A 19,821-nucleotide genomic window follows, 5' to 3' on the forward strand; every position below is an offset into this window, starting at 1 on the left:
CTAAAGGCATTTCAGGGATCAGCTGGATGATTAACAACATACTCAAGGACATATGGTCTATGATAGTTTGGCTTGAGGAATTTCAAATCCAACACATTTATAAAGAGGGAAATTCAGTGGCAGAATCTCTAGCTGCGGCGGGCCTTGAGATGAAAGGTATGAGGTGCTGGAGACACCTGGATTCACTTTCTGATAGACAAAAATCCCTCATCAGGAGAGACCAAAGTTTCTCTACTAACCAATGATTTGCTATGTCCTTTTTTATGGGTGGACGTTTTGGGCCATTTGCGATGTCAAACTGCAGGAGGGAAATTCAAATTTGAATTAGGCGGGCTATGCCAAGGTGGCTTTCGGTGGACCCCATACTCTCCACTGTACTGGTCCGATGATGATTTGTTCGGCCACTGAGAATTGTGTCATCGAAGGATTGCAGCTTCAACTTTTAATCATTAAATTGATATACCATATCAAGTACAATACTTATTGCTATAACTGGAACTTAATATTTCTCCATAATAAAGATCTTTTCAAGTTGGTGGATGAGATAAAAGGTGTCCTTTTGCATGCTTATCAAAGTTGGCAAATGCATGCCTTGGGAGACACCTTAAAAGATAATTATTGCAGCTCTCACCACACTTTGGCTAAATTTTTGTTGATCATTCTTATCTCTCACTTTGGTTTTTCCCTCTACATAACCATTACCAGTTCCGCGCTGCTTACCAACTTCACTCTGGAGGAAGCTGTTATGGGCGGGGGGGGATTTAGTCCAGGTTGAGCTGGACATTATTGATGATTGCTTCCACAATGACCCATGTGTTTGGATGTATGTCAAGGAAGGGGGCATTATCCCGTTCATGGAAACCATGTCTAGGTTTGACAAAAGCCTCTCCATGTAGTTTGTCAGCAACTGGAATGACAAGAGAGTTGTTATGGGGGATATTTCGTTTGAAATTAATGAAGACGTCATCTCTCAGGCTACGAGTCTTTCAACTGAGGGAAGGAAGTGGAAGAAAACCAATAGGGTCATGAATGAGACCAGTATGAACAGATTCTACAAAAAGGGCGAGGAACCTATTAAGATGTGTGGGGGTTTCAACAGAGAATGCCTACCTTATCTGTGAGACGAGGTGTGTAAAATTATTATGAAATACTTTACCCTTGAGGAAAGATATGGTGTTTTCTATTATTACCATTTCCTGTTGCTCAATCATTTTCGCAACCATGATACTATTTTCTTTCCGTTCTTTTTACTTCATGCCTTAGAGTCTACTATTAAAGAAGTCCGTCATTGCATGAGTCAAGGCAATAATTTCACCATCCTCCACAAGGCCCTGTGTCCTCCTAAATCCATCTTTGTTCAACCTGCTCCCTCCCTCCATGGCCCCCCTACTGGTTCTAAAAAAGGTAATAAAAAGACCTTGAAAAAGCCTATTACGCCTTCTCAATCCCCTGACCACACCCCTCTCATTTCCCCCAAAATTGGGGAGAAAAACAAAAGCAATCCTTCCGCTGCTAAAGCTACCTCCAAGAAACCCAAGAAAGAACCTAAGATCCTGTTGGTTGAGTCAAACATAGAGGATGGTGTGACCCCGCAGAGATCCAATAGATTTGCTGGCAAACCCCGTATGAAACAAATTGTTGTGAGGAAGAACTATGTCAATGAGGGTGAGGAAGATTCTGAGAAGGCTGAAAGTGATATGGCTGAGGATGATATGGAGGCAACAGAGGGCTCGGAGTCTTCAAAGCTGGATACCAACGCCCCTGACTTTGAGACTGTTAAGGATGATAATAAGATCACCTCCCCCTCTCTTGCCACTTCCCCCTCGCATAATCTGATCTCTGAGGAGGACATGAGAAAGTCTAAGGGTGGTCAGACCATTGCAAAAGGTGGGGAGAAGGAGGAGGTGGTGCATTGTGCAGGATGTAATGCTATCTCCGAGGACCTGAATGGTGTGAAAAAGAAGCTGGACTATCTAGAATCCCATGTCAGCAAAATTGCAAAATTTTCCATTAAAGTCATGCACTCCTCGGCCACTTCTATGTGCCTATTGCACCAGGAAAAAATGAAACAGGGTGGGCTGGAAGGAGACACCATGAAGGAACTGTTTGAGTTCCTGGCTAAAGATTGGACCGGGCTTCTGCTCTCCCAGCACATGGGAGTTGGAAAAAATGATTAATGGTGGATGGTTTCCTTTTTTGTTATAGTTTTAGTTTCAGGATCGGTTGGATCCCTGTTAACTTTAATTTCTTTATCAACCATAAGAGGCTTGTCAAGACTCTTGCTACTTTCTTTAGATCTCATAGTATGAACAATATGCTTATCTCTAAGGATAGCTGGTTTAAGGTTAGTTTCTTTTTTATTATCAGCTGTTTAAGTTGCTATATGGATGAGATTGTTGTCAATCTTGGGTTATTCTATAGCTACAAGTGGTTTTTGTTTTTGACGATTAAGATAGGGATTGGTTGACTGTCGTTTGGCAGTTGTGTACGTGCTGGTTATGCTCTCTCTGATGCTTACTATGCATCCCAGGTCAGCCCCCTTGTTTTGGCTGCTTTATTATCAAAAATATAAAAATTAAAAAATAATATATATCATTTTGTTTGATGTTCATTTGAATAGAATAATAGTGAAACAAATGAGTACTTAATAGAAAAAGTAAGTACTATTGGAAAAACAAATGATAAATCAACAGTCTTCATTGACAATAATTAAAGCGATAAATGATCTCCCAACTATTGAGTTTGTTGTTCAAGTTGAATTTTATAAAGATATATATTTTAAAAAGAATTTTTTTTAACCAGGCAAGTGCAAGATCATGGTGATCCAAACTATATTGCTAAGTGACAATGAAAATGTTAAAAAAAGAAACATAACTTCACATGAAAAATTGAATGAATTATGTTTACAATTTAAACAAAGATAGTAATAAAAGTTATAGGAAGTTGAATGCACTCTAGAAGCTAGTATTAGTTCTTGCCAAGACAGAACTATTGTATTCATTGAATCTTTTTTTCTCATTAATTCAACTAATCATTGCAAAGTATTAAAAAATTTGATCTTTATTTGTTTATAGTTTATGTTTAATTTTTATTTTAAATAATTATAAAATTATCAATTTTCTTTATTTGTATTGGTATATATAGAAACAAGGCATTGGCTATGCAACAATGTAAAACACATGCAGTGTTGTGCCCTATGCCTATGTACCTACAATACAATGTACCTAGTGCAACCAACCTGCGTGGGCACATATTTTGTGAGTACTATTGTAATGAAATCTGTACACGTAGGTTGGTTGCACAAGGTACGGTGTATGGGAGATACATAGGCATAGGGCACGACACTTGCATGCGTTTTACATTGCTCATAGCCAGTGCCAAAAAACAGTGGGTGCAAAATTTAATTTTTTATATTTTAATTTATTTAATATTATCATTATAAGTCTTATAATATATTAAATTTGCTAACGAAAATAAAGTACAATATTTTTTAATAAATTATTTTAAAAGCTTCCAACGATGCCGGACAATTTTGGCTCCCAAGTTTCAGAAAATACTCTTTTTTTTTAATCTTAACATCAGCCATGTCATACCGACTATTCTTTTATATGGAGCTGTGCTAATTATGTGGAGGCCACTCCCAACGTTGCACTCTATAAAAGATTGTATATTCTTTGCAAAGCCAAGCCAAATAATGATGGTCTTGTTTAAAGCGCAAATTTCTAGACTCTCTTTATATTTTTATTGATGTAATATATTGTCTTTTAATTTTTACCTATTAAATTCTCTCACCATCATTTTCGCTACAAAATTTAGTGTGCATATTAAGTACAATTATATATCTCCAAAATAAACACTATACCCAACACCTTTCCCCATAGGATTCCTTTTAACTATATTTAATAAAATTCTATGGTCTATGGTCATTTTTAAGGATTGTTTAATATAAAGCATAATTGAAATTATTGAAAGATATAATATGATATAATATCTTAATTTTGAAAGATTTTTATATCAAACTAAGATAAGGGATGAGGTTAAATTTGTGTTCTAAATTAGTTTAGATAGAATAAATATCTCTTAATTCTTAATTTCAAATTAAAATTTAACTAAAAATAATTTGAAATAAATGTCATAAAAATATTCTATCAAATAGCCATTATATTTATAATAGTGGAGATAGGAAAATGTTATTTATAAAATAAAAATAAGAACTTTATCTTTCTAATGTGCTTCACTCTTTATCATACATTAGACCTAAGAGCATAATGAGCCAAAACAAAAAAGAAGTGTCCCTTATAACTTAAAATAAAAAATATTATACTTTATTTTGTTGTATTGAAATAAAGTTTTAAGTTGATATGTGTATATAAACTAGTATAGATATGTTTTTGATTAAAAAGCAGTGATAACTGGGGCATTGACCCTTTACATAGTATATTAACAACACCATCACAACACTATAACAACACAGGATATTTAACAGTCCAATCTTTTCGAATAAAAAAACACCAAAGTTCGAAACAACCAAACAAGGGACAACAACCCAAACAAAACCAACAGAGAAAAAAAACCTAAGGGGTCGACTTACGAACCCTAGTCATCTCCACTACTCTGTTCCATTCATTAAAAAGGAACTTATACAGTTCCTTGGCCTCCTCTTTGTCAACATCACTATCAGCAGTATGCTCCCTCAAGAGGGAGAGAGTCAGAGTCGAGCTATGTAGAACCTGTAGGCATTATTTGTTAACACTTATAATCTTGGTGTCACGGACATCCATCCTTCTTTTCAGCTCTTTGACCTCATGAATAATGGCCTTCATATCCAGTAGCGGCACCAGGATTTCAATCTGGTTCAACATCATCTTAACCTTCGTGTTGATACTCTGTATCTATTCCATAGTGGGGATCCCTTGTGAGAATTTAGTATCAGCCGCGTTGCCCCCCTGTTCAGCTTAGGATTGCACCCCACCTCCACATCCAGACCCTTCCCGTCCTCCTTAGTAATTTCGGTCGTCTTCAGCTCATCCTCGCCAGGGACAATGTCCGTTTGGGTTCCCATATCCTCAGCAAGGATAGTAACCATCTAGGTTCCCATATCCTCTAGGCCCACCAAATTAATAACCTCTTCCGGGTCCACCAGGTTGATAGGGTTCACAGGTTCCCCTTCTAGCTTATCATTTCCAGCATCCAAAGGGGGCCCAAAAGTGTCAAATTCCTTAAGATCTTTGCCCTCCTTGTCCTCCATATAGTCCTCTTCAGCCTCATAGACCTATTTGGTTTTCACTTTTTTTGTCGAAGATCCCTTAGCCGCAAGTCTGTGGGATCTCTTCCTACCCTCCATGTCTAGAGAGGGGTTTTCCTCCTCTGCATCCTCCAACGAAGAGTCATCATCTAAGACAATTCTCTTGCGCTTCGCCGAAGATTTCCCTTTTCCCTTGGTGGGGGTAAGAAACTTTTCCTTGCCAGTGGAGGGAGAGGGCACAAATTGAGTAATTTTAGTGATAGAAATAGAGGGGGGGAATTGGGCGACCACAAGGGTATTTTGCGCAAATTGGAGAAACCTAGGCAAATCCAGGCCAGGCAGAAAGCCGCGAAAGGGTTCGAAGCCAAAACAAAGGGATGAGCCAACACTAAATTCCTAAGAGGGAAGAGGGACCTATGGTGATCATAGAGCCTATAAAGAAGGCCTTGGTGAAGTGAAATTGACGGCTTATCCCCATTCTTGGGGTCTAGGGCTTCTTTAATAGACGCTTCTAGAGAATGCAATAAGAAAAAAAGGAAAACATAGCAGATTGCTATTGCGAAAGTGATTGAGCAAAGGGATGTGGTAGTAGTAAAATACCTTGAACCGGCCCTCCAAAGTAAAGTATTTGATGATAAGCAGACATATTTGGTTCCAGGGGTGCTCCAGTTCTTCACGAGCAAAACCGCCCTGCAATTTCGCAAGCTCCTCCTTGTTTTTGAAGAAGTGTTTCATGGCTTCACTATTAGACACATGTCTGGTCCTCTTCTATTTTCTCCCTTCCAATGACAGACCCGTCACTTGAGCAATAGAATCCTCTGAAACTTCAAAGGAGACCCCTCCAATTGAGACCTTTCTGCTAGACTAAGAAGTCACAAACTGGACTGAGAGCTGCTCATCATGGCTAGTAAGGTGCTCCATGAATTTCACAATCCCACCTTCCACACAGTAATTTTAGACCAGGGCATCCTTCTTAAAATCATTAGGATTATCAGGTTCATAGCGAACTCTGTCACCCCCCATGGCCAAGTCCAAGAGCTCTTTCTTAGTAGAGGACATAAGCAAACCAACACATAGAATGTTAAGGATATAGGATTTATGGTTAACAACTTCGTAGGAGTCCGACAAATTTAGCCTGAGGTGATTAACAAGGCACCAAAAAGTGGAAGTATTGCCATCAATGCCCTTGGGAATAGGTGACTTGTGGGAGTCATTAATTGTAAGAAGAGACAAGACCTTAGGCACGCAAGAAATAATCAAGTAATCAAAACTTGTTCGATTAATGATAATAATGACACGTGACATTTGCATACGACTAGCCTTGAGAATAGTCCAACAAGGCCTGCAACAAAACATTTCATCATCCTTCCAGGTCATCACGAGAAGGTGACGGCAAAGATCATGCCCAATCATGATTTCCACACACACATTCCCTTTAGTAGATATGTTGGCAATACTCAACATATTCCCTTGTTGAAAAATCCACCTCATCCAACCCTTGGCAGTAGTTGTCAACATATTCCCCATATTCAAATTCAAAAAAAGAATCCTCTCGAGACTCCAAAGTATCAAGAGGGAGAACCTTAAGAAGCTAATCCCAAGCACTATCATAAGAGTGAATTTCAGTAGCTTCACCCTTCAAGAGGGAGATAACATTGGGAGGCAAGGAATTATGATTCCTCCAAAATCTTAGGCCAATGTTTAATAATCCCATTGCTACCATAGCATCCACAACCCCATTGCCTTCCCTATACACATGCATGATGCAGAAGGCGTCAAGCCCAACTGTAAGACTAAGGACATCCCTGATGATATTTTCAATAGTCCAGTTAAGTCTGTTCTACCCTTTGACAACATCCACAATGAGCTTGGAGTCCCCTTCAATGTTAAGATTTATTATACCCATGGAGAGTGACAACCTTAAACCCCAGGCCAAGGCTATAGCTTCTGCTTGATTGCTAGAGTAGCCATTTAGGTTCCCAACATAGGCATCAACCATGGACCCACTGTGATTCTTGATAACACCACCCCCAGCTGCAAGGCCTAGATGAGCAACCCCATCAAAGTTTAGTTTTAAGTAGCCATGAAGAGGGGGAGACCAAACAATATTTTGGCTTAGAAGACATTTAGAGCCATCAAAGGGAACAAAGGAGATAGGAAGCTTCCAACTGTTATCTATCTCCCAATCATATTTTGAGGGAGGATTGGGGGGAAATTTAAACCTAGTAACATAGATGTTATCTAGGATGAGTTTGAGAAAACCAGCGAAGACTGAACCCAGCGAGTCTTCGTTGTCCCTGAAAAATCTTGTTATTCCTTTCCTTCTAGATGCTTCAACAGTGGTGTGGGGGGATTTGCCTCCAAAGTTGATGGACTAAAGGGTTGGAGGAGGGTCCCCCAAACTCCTGCATCAACTACAACATTTTGTCATTAATGGTCCAAGAAATGTTAAGCTTGTGACAAACCATCCTTCAAAGGTTTCTTGCAAAGGAGCAGTGAAGGAAAATATGGGGGGGGGGGGGGGGCTTTTGGCATCAGTTCTACAGAGGACACATCTATTGGGGAGTTGAAATCCTCTTTTGGTTAAGTTATCCTAAGTCAGGATTTTGTTGTGCATAACAGTCCACCCGAAGAAATTGATCTTAGGGATTAGTTGAGGATTCCAAACCTCATTCCAATTAACAGGTGAGATAGGTTCCCTCAACAAGCTTCTGTAGGCGGACTTGACAGAGAAATCCCCTGAGGGGTCCCACTTCCAAATAAATTTATCATCCCTAGGAAATAAAGGGAGCAAAGTCCCAGCTAGAAGCTTGTGCAGCTTATTAGCAATAGGAAGCAGAAGAGGTTGATCCAGACAACAGTCCGCCATAGTTTTCCAGGTGTGATTGAGGAAGAAGTCAAACACTCTTTCCCCAAAGAATCTTCTAGTGGCATTCTCAATCCTTCTGAGGAAAAGTGAGGCAATGAGGGGTTTTTCCCCAAGCCAGTATTCCTCCCAGAATAGAATCTTTCTATCATTGCCAAAAAGCCATTTAATGCTCTAAGAGATGGTGCCCCTGCAGCTGAAAATGTTCTTCCAAATTTTGGACCCTCTGGGGAGACCATCTTCACTTAAAGCAAGGGGAAAGCTTTCATTTCCAAGGTATTTTTCCCTCATAATTTTCCCCTAGTCAAATCCTTGTGTAGAAGCTTCTAGGCCATTTTGGAATGAGAATCTTGTTGAAATGAGAAATTTTATGAATACCTAAACCCCCCATCCGTTTTGGGTAGAAAAATTTATACCAACCTACAAGAGCAAGCCTTTTCTTTTCCTCCATACCAGTCCAAAGGAAGGTTATTTGGATGTTTTCAAGCTTATCAGCCATGACAACAAAGATTTTGAATAGGGAAAGGAAGTAGACCGAGATGCCTTGCAAGGTAGAGGCCAATAGTTGAAGCTTCCTCACACTACCTAAGGAGCCTACCCTTCCACCCTACTAATTTTCTTTGTATTCATTCAAGGATGGTCACCCAAAAGGAGTTGGAAACATCCTTGACAGTTAGAGGTAACCCAAGGTAAATACCTGGGAGGGAGGCCATTTGACAACCCAGGATCCTTTGAATTTTATCTTTAAGATAGGTCATCGTGTGGAAAAAGTAGATGTTTTTATCATAATTAATGTGCTGACCAGAAGCATCCACATAGTGGTTGAGAAGGGATTTCCATCCCTTGGCCTCAACCAAAAAAGATATTCCCAAGAGAATAGTGTCATCCACAAACTGCTGCAAAACTGTAGGGGGAATAGTAGTAGCAGGTTTGATTCCACTGAGGACCCCATTGCCAACCAAAGAGTTGAAATTTTTAGCCCTAAAAGCATAGAATTTCCTATTGGAGTTGGTGGTGCTCAATAGCAGGAAGGGGTTATGATCAAAAACCATTCTGAGGAGGGTAGAGAGTTTCAGAGAGGGACCAATATCCCAATTACCCGAAATGAGAAATCTATCCAATCTAACCTGGATATGATCCTTCCCTTTTCTAAGATTGGACCAGGTGAATCTTCAACCAGTTTAGTCCACATCAAGTAACCCATTCCTACCAATAAAATCCGTCAAGTCAGTCATGTTGTCAGAATACTCTGCCAACCCTCCCAATTTTTCAGATGACAAAAGTGGGGAATTGAAGTCACTCGCAACCATCCAATGAGCATTGGGATCATTTTGAAGGAGAGCCGAAATGTCATTCCACAGGGTTAACCTGCTCAATCTCAAATTAGGGGCATAAAAATTAATGTGGAACTAGGATTCCAAGGTGGAGGAGAGTCTGGAGATAGTAAAGTTGGCAGGGGTTGTAATCAGGTTGCCAGATAAATTAGAGGGGTCCCACATAGTAACTAAACCACCAGAGGCTCCACTAGCATCACTAATAAAGAACTCAACACTAGGCCAGATTCTACTCGCTATAAGGGAAAAAGGGTCACTGGTCATTTTAACTTCTTGGAGGAGAAGAACCTCAATTTTATTATGAAAAATATAAATCCTAAGGGCATACTGATTTTGAGGGTTGTTTAGGCCCCTCACATTCCTTGAGAGAACCTTCATTTCTTACTCTTTAAGGTCATCTCCAAGGTTCGTTGTCTATCGTTAGCGACATCCCTTGCTGCATCCTTTTGTCTAGATAGTCTTTGTGATGGACGCCCCATCTTTGGGTCCATCCCAACATCTGTCTTCACATTCCTAGTCTTGCGTCTCTGTGTGATCCAACCATCATCAGTAAGGAGTTGGCACCCACTAGAGGAGGCTTTGGGGGAGTAGAGACCCTTGCCCGAGGAAGGAGTAATCATGCAAGAAGGGTCTTTCAACAAAGACATAACAAGGGGGGACCCTATGGGTCCAAGGGTTGGCAAAGAGACAGAGCTATCAACTATCTCTCCATCCTCTAGAGGGGTCAACTTCAAAGGGAAGGAGAAGGGACCAACCAAGGGACCAAGTTCAGAGTTTACCATTTTCAGAGATAGCAACACCTCCTCAACCGGTAGGGGGAGAGGGGCACCCTCAGTACCTTTGGCCGGTGAGCTGAGGAGATTATTAATACTCTTTGTGAAGGGGTAGTCTTCGCCATCAACCTTAGGGCCTTCCATGGGAGCAATGTTCTTACAAGAGACTTCCACAACAACATGACCTTTGAGCTTGAGGGGCTTGGGCTAGTATAGATATGTTAAATATATCAAGCAATATTGATTTTGATTTATTACATTTATTAACATATTGGAAATAGGATATGATTAAGCATTTTTATATTTAATTGTGCAATTTTGTATTGATGTTTTACATGATGTGTTAGGATTTTTATATATTAGAGTTAACAAAGAAATGTAATTTATAATAATAAATAATAAATTATTTTAAAGAGTAATAGTGTAGTGCCCCTCCCTGATTCATCTTGCCTTTTGTACATCAATAGATCATATTGATATAGCTTAGTCTACTTTATGACGACTATGATAGTGCTTGGTTGTTGTGACTGTCTTCTACTACGTTTGTGATAGGGACGATGTCATACCACTCATTCATGAGCACGATATGACATTGTGATTCCCCTTCACTTGTCTATTAATTTCATGATATATGTTATGGTATATGTTGTTGTATGTGTATTGGTGGTGACAAGTTTGCAAGTACTAGACATCAACTCTACTTGGCTTCATAGGTCCGAGTGTGTCCTCATCCCAATGACAAGTTGATCGGAGATGACATGAAATCTCATTCTACACTCTAGGTTTAAGTTGGTACCCTGTCAGTCTTAGTTTTGTAGTTAGAGTTGTCTCGTGGTATTTTATGTTACCCTATGATGGGTTGTCTTGAGGAGTTGCGATTATTGGTTAATTAAATTATTAATTAATTAATTAGCTTATATAGTTTATTAATAACAAATTAAATTATTGGATGACATTGGTATTTAAATATATTTGCATAATTAATTATTGTTATTATTTATTAATATTATTTTGTGGATCATAATATTTGACATTTATAATTATGCATGAAAGATTATTTATTTATTTATTATATTTTATATGTATGTGGGAGATAGTAATGTTATTGAGTTTAAATTATATTGGCTCGAGTATTTTTATATCTATATGTACATTTAATTATTTATTTATTTATTATTGGCTTATCTATTTATTGGTTATTTATTTGTTTATTATTTATTTATTTACTTACTTACCCCTTGTTATGATTGACCTTTTTAGGAGTTGTGTTTGTGAGATAACATATTTATTGTTTATTTATTGATTTATATTATTTTTGTGGTTTAACATTTATTGGGCTTTGATTTATTTATTTTATTTATTAGCCCTTTCTATTTTATTTATTGGTTAATGAGTTTATTTATTATTTATTATTGGTTATGTTTCCTACCCATTATTTAAATATTATTTATCTTACCTACCCTCATTATTGGTTGTGAGGTTGAAGATTGTAACAATATTATTTTATATGATTGTTATTTTAATTTTCAAGATGGTTGGTGTTAAATATATTATTTTGGATTATTTTGATTGGGCCTTTGATTTATTGGGTTTATACTAAGCCTTTATATTCTATTTATTAGTTATTATTATTTAATTTCCATTTTCCCATTTAATTAATTATTTATCTATTATTTAATATTTACCCTACCTACCCTATTTTATTATTGGTTGAGATATTCGGGTAAGTTAAGTAATATTATTTTGGGTAGGGGTTGGTATGAAATATTATATTTCTAATTATTTTTGATTAGCCGACATGTTCCATGGATTTTGAATGGAATTCTATTTATTTGGTTTTTTGAGGTTGTTGAAGTGTGGGCTTGGCTGGAAATTTTTTGCATTGTTTGAAGATTTTGGGGATTTTGGTTTTGGAGCTTGGAGTTGGGATTACGCTTCATCAGATTGTTGTCTTTCCATAACTTTTAATACTAGGTTGGAGATCTAGTTCTTTTATTTTTGAAATGGCCTGTTTGTAAAATATTGTTTGCGGGGATAAGAAATTGATGTTGTTGTTATTCTTTGGGCTCATATTGGATGCTTTTGATAATGAGATTCTTAATGTTTGATGATTCTTGGTTGCCTATGTAAGGCTATGATTTTGACATATGTTGTTCATGTTCTTGGAGATTATTATTTGATGTATAACCTTGATTATCTGGTTGTGATGTATTGAGAGCCCATGTTTATGTGATGTGCATTGTTGTCACCCTAAGGTCTAGGTGCATGCTAGGGGGAGTGGGATTCCAAGTGAGTGACTAGGGTCATGAGGATTAGACAACCAAGTTACCTGGAGTTTAGACTGCCAAAATATCTCATTTGGAGTTTATCTTGTAATCAAGTGATAATTTAAATTAATTGATTTTAGGAGGGTTGGGTAATATCAATTCACCATGATAAGATAAGAAATGGTTTTGTAGCCTCCACGCATGTCCCTGGGATATTTATAGTGATCCAAGAATGGTTAAGAAGACCTTGGCGATCCAGGTAAGTTAATCTCCCTTACTCCTTCAAGGTTGAGATGGTTCCGCATGGGCTTTATGGATGTCAAGATGGGTTCCCAGGTTCCCATTATGATTGCATGGAATGTCACTCTTTCCCTACATGTAGGTCCTAGCACCTTGAGTCTTGATTTGTTGAGTAGACTCTGGAGGTCTTATGTTTATATTGAGCTTTGATTTAGCCGCGTGATGTGTGGAGTATTATCCTTTGGTTGTTAGGTGCCAGCCTAAATCTATATTGTGTGTGGGATCTTGTGTCATCTCCTAGCACGGGGGGTGGTTCCTTTGGTTCCACATGGTCAGGTGGTTTGATGCCTTCTTCCATTGAGATGTTCTTCGTTGGATGCTCTTGTGCGTGGATGTGGATTATTATCTCTTTAGCTATTGATGGATACTTGTAGCCGATTGGTGTATATGATTCATATGGCATATGTATGTGTAGAATTCATGATGTAATTGTATTTGTAGTTGAGAGCTATGATCCTTGATGTAAATATATAGTATTCATATGTAATGGTAGATGATATATTAGGTGAACATATTGATGTATTCTTATTGTATCTTGGATAATGCTCATTAATGGAATTGGTTCTATAGATATGCATCTAGTGTTATGGGAATGCCTATAATGATTAAGGAAATGGATTAGTAATGTGGTAATTAGTATTGGAAATGGAATAATGATGCTAGGATGTTGAATAATTGATTGGGATTAGGAACATTTGAAGTTGGTGTTTAAAATGAATCTTAAGGGTTTAATGAGATTCACATTATTAATAGATCCATTCATGATAGATAGACTAGTGAGGTATTTTATGTATGCTTGAAAAGAGAAAGGTTAGTTGAGTTATAATGCATTGGATCATGGTAGTAAATATAATGTTATACTTATATGGATATGATCTTGATGAGGTTGTAAGTAATGACGTTGAGGTACCCTAGCGAAAGATTAATTATAGAGTTATGTTTATTTCCACTTGCATATAGTGCTTTTATGTTTATGTTCACGATGAAACATGTATATCTTGTTAATGTATGATAAATGCACATGACAAATTAGTTGAATATGTTGCATTAAGTGATGCTTTTAATTTTTAATTTTTTTTAATCTCTATTTGCATATTAGATGGTTAGTTTCTCTAGGGTATTTTTGCAGACATTACAGATAGTTCTTATATAAATTTGAAAATATATTATGTCTTTTATTGTATATTTTAAAAATATGTATAACTTACAATATGCTACTACGCGTTTAATGTATGTGCATCGCGTACATTAAAATGTAACTATATTATTTTTTTAAAAAAATCCACATTATTATTATATTATCTAAAAAATATAACAATTGCAATCATCTCCACTTGGGAAAGGAAGAAATGTGATCATAGAATTTTATAGTTAAATTAGTTTTAAATCAAAATCTTAAATAAATAAATAAAATTACATTCTATATTAAAAATCACTTTTAAATTTACAATAAAAATATCTATTTTATTATTAAAAATAAGTTATAAGATTTTTATGCACAGAATATACATTATCTTTTAATTTTTGAGAGAAAAAAATTATGAATAGATACAAATAATTAATATTTTAACTAAATACAACAATTGGTATATTTAATAAAAAAACATCATACCAATTGATCTATTTTTTATTAGATGAAGAAAATAAAATTACATGAAACAAATAAAATTACAAATAAAATTACAAGAGACAAATAGCAAGAGATAACTACAACAAATAGGATGTTTGTTGGAAACTATAAATGCTTTTTTTTTTTTTTTTTGTTCTAATTTCTGTTCTAAACTACAATAGTAGTAAAATAATAAATGCTTTTATTTTTTTCTGCTCTAAACTACAATAGTAGTAGCCCCCCGTCTCTCTCCCTCTCTCAATAATTTGGTGAAAATTGAGTATTTCAATGAGGAACTACTATTTTTTATGAAAAATTGTACATGTTGTTTTTGTCAACATAAATATATGAAAAAAATATTTTTTCTTCATACTTTGTATATAAGTAAATGACAAAAGCAAATGCGACAAATATTTTTGTGCTTTTTATAAATAAATAATTATTTATGATTATTTTACTAACTTTTAAAGATCAGTTGTTTTTTTTGACCAACCTAACATACCTAAATTAAAAAAAAAATCGTTTTTTCATAAACATGTAGCTAATGAAGCCTAGAGTATGACATGTCTTTCAAATTAAAAAAAAAGAAACAATAATCTAAAATTATGGATGTACACATATATGTACACTACAAACTTAGACATAATGTATGTAAAAAATTTATAGTAATTACTTGTTAAACTTATAATGAGGAATATAAATTAGTAATTTAGGCATACTATACATAGAGTATTAATAACAATTTATTAAAATTCTAATACAACATATATTATATTTTCAAATCATGAAATTTTTATATATATGCTCTTTTTATTTTATCAAATTTCAATTAAAATACTTTGTAAACATCAAGGGTAAACATAAGAAAAGTGGGTTTTAAGAACTCACTCTGCAAATCCCTCTGTTCCCGCCCAATTTTTTTTGAATTTTTGTCCATAGAATCTACCATGGAGGGGGACCTTGCCCCCCCTGTTGCCCCCCTCTTTCCCCACCTATTCCTCCCAATTCCAAGGATTGTCCTGTGTTGTCTTCAAAGGGCCCAACTTCGATTCTTGTTGTGGTACTTGTTGGGTCTTTAGTTCATGTTTAACTTGACCCTTCATCTTCTAAAAAGGTGGAAGGAAGCGCTTCCCAATGCCATGTGTTGGCTACATAGACTCTATGGATATTGGGAATTTAGAGCATGTGCTTCCAAAAGAGAATCCACATCCCAAGGGTTGGAAATTGTGCTCATGGGTGATAAATATGCTCAGGCTCCCTTTGAAATATCCCCAGCTTACCTGGACTAGGAGGATGGCATAACCATTATGTCACCAGATTCTATGATGTATTGTATTGTGTCATCAATGAATCTTACTCTAGTGGGTAAGTTTTTCTCCCTTTGTCATTCCATTGAAATGGTCCGCAATTGGGTTGCCATTAAGTGGAAGCTTAAAGGGAGTGTCGTGGTTAGTGCAATGTCGGGTGGTCTCTTCTTTTTTAAATTCACTATGGAGGATGACCTTATCGTTGTTCTCTCTTTAGGACCATGGTCCTATGGAAGACATAATTTGTCCATCTGTAGATGGAAACCTGGCTTCGACCCTACAATAGACCTTCATAAGAAAGATCATATCTAGGTACAACTCCCATGCATCCCATTGGAATTTTGGGATGAGCAGATCTTCAGGTAAATAGGTAACTCCTTTGGATATTTTGTTGTTACTGATGAGTTGACAAAGGCCAAATCTAGGTTAGTCTTTGCACACTTTTCTATGAATGTTGATATCAATAAAGTCCTCTCTTAGTTTCTCTCTGCAATCTAATTTTGGTAGTTGGACTCAAACGATTGTGTATGAAAATGCAATAGTGTTTTTCTAGAAGTGTTCTAAACCGGGGCATCTTATTTATGATTGTAAGGCTCCCCCCACAAAGCCTTTAAAATTAAAAGAGAAGTGTATCCTTGATGATATTGCTTTGTCAAATGCTTGGGTTTCTCTCTGGGCAATTTTAAATGAGTTTGGGAGCCTCCTTACTGAGGAAGGATTGCAAGACATGAGTGATGCATCAAAGATGGTTGATCCTGTTCAAAAGGGCATAGAGGAGACCCAAAAGGAAGTTGTAAATGTGAATCAGGAGGAGGATTTAAACAAGGCCTACCCTTTCACTAATGACCCCGAAGGAAGTTGTAAATGTGAACCAGGAGGAGGATTTAAACAAGGACTACCCTTTCACTAATGGAAATTAAAAATAATGGAAACCCCCACCAAGGCTGTTAATCCTATAGAGAGGAGTGTCATGTCTTCCATGACTAGTGATAAGCCTCTTGAGGAGGGTGAGATCTCCACCAACAACAATTGAGTTTCTTCCTCTCCCATTACGTTTGTCATTTCAAATGAGGCTTCTCCCTTGCCCTCTACTACTTCCTTCGAAGCCCCAAGGAAATGCTTTTATCCAGGTGCTTCGTCTAGTGGTCAGAGGTCGTCGGGTGAAGTCTTGACAACTCAGGCTAAAGAGGAGGGTTAAACAACTTAGCAGAAGAAACTAGGAACAAGAAGATTGATGTTGGTGAGGAAGCAAAAGTTGGTAGACCTTCTTAGAGATTAACGAGGCAAATGGATATTGCAAGGGAAATTACCAATGATTAGCAATGAACCTTGAAATTGATAACTAAAACTAGAAAATGAGGTTCCTATCTTGGAGCATGAGAGGCTTAAACAACCCTCAAAAGAAATATGCTTTAAGAAACTGTATCCTTGAAAAGAAGGTGGATATTTTACTTCTTCAAGAAGTGAAAATGACAATTATGGTTTTTTAGAAGGTGGCTGATTATATTTGGGGGCGTTCTTGTTTCTTTATCATTGAGGCTTCTAGTGCCTCAGGCAAGATTGTCACCATGTGGGATCCATATAAGGTCAAAGGAAATTTTTTGGGATGTACTACTAGCAGTCTTTCTATAAGGTTTAATTCACCTAAGGTTTCTTGGTGTTGAGTGAATATTTCTTCTCCTAACACCCACAAAGGTTATTCGGTGGTCTAGGAAGATGCTAGGTCAAATATCTTAGTGACCCTTGATAATGTCTGGATGGTTGCAGGAGATTTTAATACCCCTTTATTCCCATTAGACAAGTTATAAGGGTTGGTTGATTATTCAAACAACATGTTAGACTTAGCTAATTTCATTAATAAAATAGGTGTTGTGGACATTAACTTGATTGGTTAGCATTTTACTTGGTCCAACCATAGGAAGAGGCACAATCTTATTTAGGTATTCCTAGATAGATTCTTGGTCTTTTCTAATTGGGAGTTGTGTTTTAATTATTCCCCTCGGGCCCTTCTTAGAACAAATTCTAATCACAATCCCCTCCTTTTGGATCAGGTGGATAAAACTATTAAGGGGCTTGTCCCTTTTTGCTTTGGAATCATGTGGACCTCTCAACTGGTTTTTTGGGTTTGCATCTAGAATTGGTGGAATACCCTCGTTCAAGGCACCCTATGTATAGAGTGGCTGAGAGACTCGAAATTATAAAACAAAAAGTTAAAGGATGGAATAAACAAATCTTTAGTGACATTTTTGCTAAGAAAAAGGAGATTGATTCCAAATTGGTTGTTATTCAAGCTCAAATTGCTAATGGGGATAGGTCAAAGATTTCACATAAGGAGGAAGAAAATCTGAGAATGGAATGGAAAGAGAACATGGAAAGAGAAAAATTTTCTGGAAATAGAAATCTAGGGTCCAATGGTTGAAAGAGGGGGATAGGAACTTTGCCTTCTTCCATAGGTTAGTTATGAAACATAATAAGAGGAACACTATTTATTCATTGGTGGATTCTTCTAACTAGACTTTCACTAGTGATGTAGTGCTAGGGGAAATGGCTTCTAAATACTTTTATATTACTTAAAAAGAGGATAACTCTTTGATCTCCCCTACCTTGGAAGATCAACTAATAGATTATGTGCTGGGGTTCCTTACTTTGGCTAACAATGCATCGCTGTTGACCCCAATTTCAGAGGAAGAGGTTAAGGTTGCTACCTTTTCTATGGGTGCTTTCAAAGCCCTGAGACAACATGACTTCCCCCTGACATTTTTTTTAAAATTTTGTGATATTGTGGGGTCTAACATAATGATTGTTGCTAGAGAATTCTCCCGTACTAGTAATATTTTGAAAAAAAATAGACAATTATTTAGTGCTCTTGTTCCTAAAGTTCTTGAGCCAAAGTGCCTCTTGGAGTTTAGACCTACTAGCCAAGCTGTAATACTGTATATAAGATATTTTCTAAAATTTGGTCAATAGGATTAGGCCATTGCTTAACAAATTTATTAGCCCCACTCATAAGGGGTTTGTCCCAGGAAGGCAAATTCTTGATGATTCTATTTCCACTCATGAGATTATCCATTCACTGGATAAATGTGGTCGTCTGGGGATGGTCCTAAAACCTGATATTTATAAGGCCTATGATAGAGTTAGTTGGGATTTTCTCTTCAAGGTCTTGAGGAAATTAGGTTTCCAAGACAAGCTGATTTACTTTATCAAGGAATGCATATCCATTGTTAAATTCTTGGTTGTAGTTAATGGAATGCCTAGGGGGTTCTTTGCTACTAAAAAAGGTTTGAGGAGGGGGGATCCTTTATCCCTACACCTCTTTATAATGCTAGCTAAAATTTTAGGGAGAAATTTTTTGAACATGGTGAACATGAGCACTCTATAGGGGGTAAAGGCTACCTATTCCTTATTTCCCTCTGTCCTTTAGCAATTTTTGGATGACACTATTATGTTTGAGGCAACTTCTGTGGTGGAGGCTAGAAAATGGAAGCTCTTTCTAAATCAGTACACCAATGTGTTGGGGTAGCATATTAACTATATGAAGAGTAGTATTTATTTTTTTCACACTGGGGAGGGGCTTCAAAACAAAACCAAGAGTATTATGGGTTGCCAAAGAATGGCCCTCCCAAGTACCTATTTGGGTCTCCTTTAATTGTCAAGGAGATGGTCTCTTCTTTTTGTAACTCTATCTTAGAAAGATTGCAAAGGAAGCTTGCGGGTTGGAAGGGTAAGCTACTTAGTGGTGCTGGTAAACTGCAACTCCTGGAAGCCTCCCTTCAAGGCATACCAAATTAGTATCTCTCACTCTTTAAGACCCTTGCTTCTTTTGTTGAAAAACTGGAGAAAATACAAATAAAATATTTATGGATAGGAACAAAGGAAAATAAAATAATGGCCTTGGTTAATTGGGATATGGTATGCCACCCCAAGAAATTTGGTGGCTTGGGAATAAGAGAAATTAACCTTCTTAACAAGGCACTTCTAGCAAAATTGGGATGGGCTCTCTCCTTAGAAAAGAATGATTGATGTAGAATTATGAGTGCTAAGAACCTGAATTTGAGAAGTTTTTTTAGAACCCTCAGCTCTACCAATCTCCCAAGTGGCTCTAGAATTTGGAACAATA

This window comes from Cryptomeria japonica, chromosome 1, assembly GCF_030272615.1.
Source record: "Cryptomeria japonica chromosome 1, Sugi_1.0, whole genome shotgun sequence".
Lineage (NCBI taxonomy): Eukaryota > Viridiplantae > Streptophyta > Pinopsida > Cupressales > Cupressaceae > Cryptomeria > Cryptomeria japonica.